A 590-nucleotide genomic window follows, 5' to 3' on the forward strand; every position below is an offset into this window, starting at 1 on the left:
GGTTTGCCATTTTCAGGGGTTGATTTGGGTCTTGAATATATATGTATATAGTCTTCAATTATGCAAGTTCACACCTGAACCCAGGAATTTTTGGGTTTTTTTTTTTTTAAAGTTACTTAAGTGAGCATGAATAAAATTGCATAATTCCTAAAAAAATACCTGAAGCTGGAAATTTCACGTTCTGTTCTATTTGTCTATGTATGGCAGTCTCAAGAAAAGATGAGTCGTCATTTTAACTTTCAGGGATAATTCAGGACACACATGCATTTGAAAGCTAAACTTTCGCTTAGGTAAAAAAATTCCACTAAAGTACAATTGGTCAAACGATTGGTAAACCTGTCCCTTTAAAGGTATTCCAAAACACATCCTAGTTGTTAAAACTGTAATGAAATCTCCTACCTTCTTGTTCTTTCTTAGATAAAAACATGACAGTCATAGAGAATCTTTTAACTTGTGATAAATAATACATATGATTATAACAATTCTCTTCTTTTCTGAAATGAAATGTTATTTTATGTGCCATTTTTATACAGGTAATCGGGCTAATAAATACTGGTAATGCCATGCATTTAAGGATTGAATGTAGATTT

This window comes from Lottia gigantea (genome assembly GCF_000327385.1).
Source record: "Lottia gigantea unplaced genomic scaffold LOTGIsca_46, whole genome shotgun sequence".
NCBI classification, from domain to species: Eukaryota; Metazoa; Mollusca; class Gastropoda; family Lottiidae; genus Lottia; species Lottia gigantea.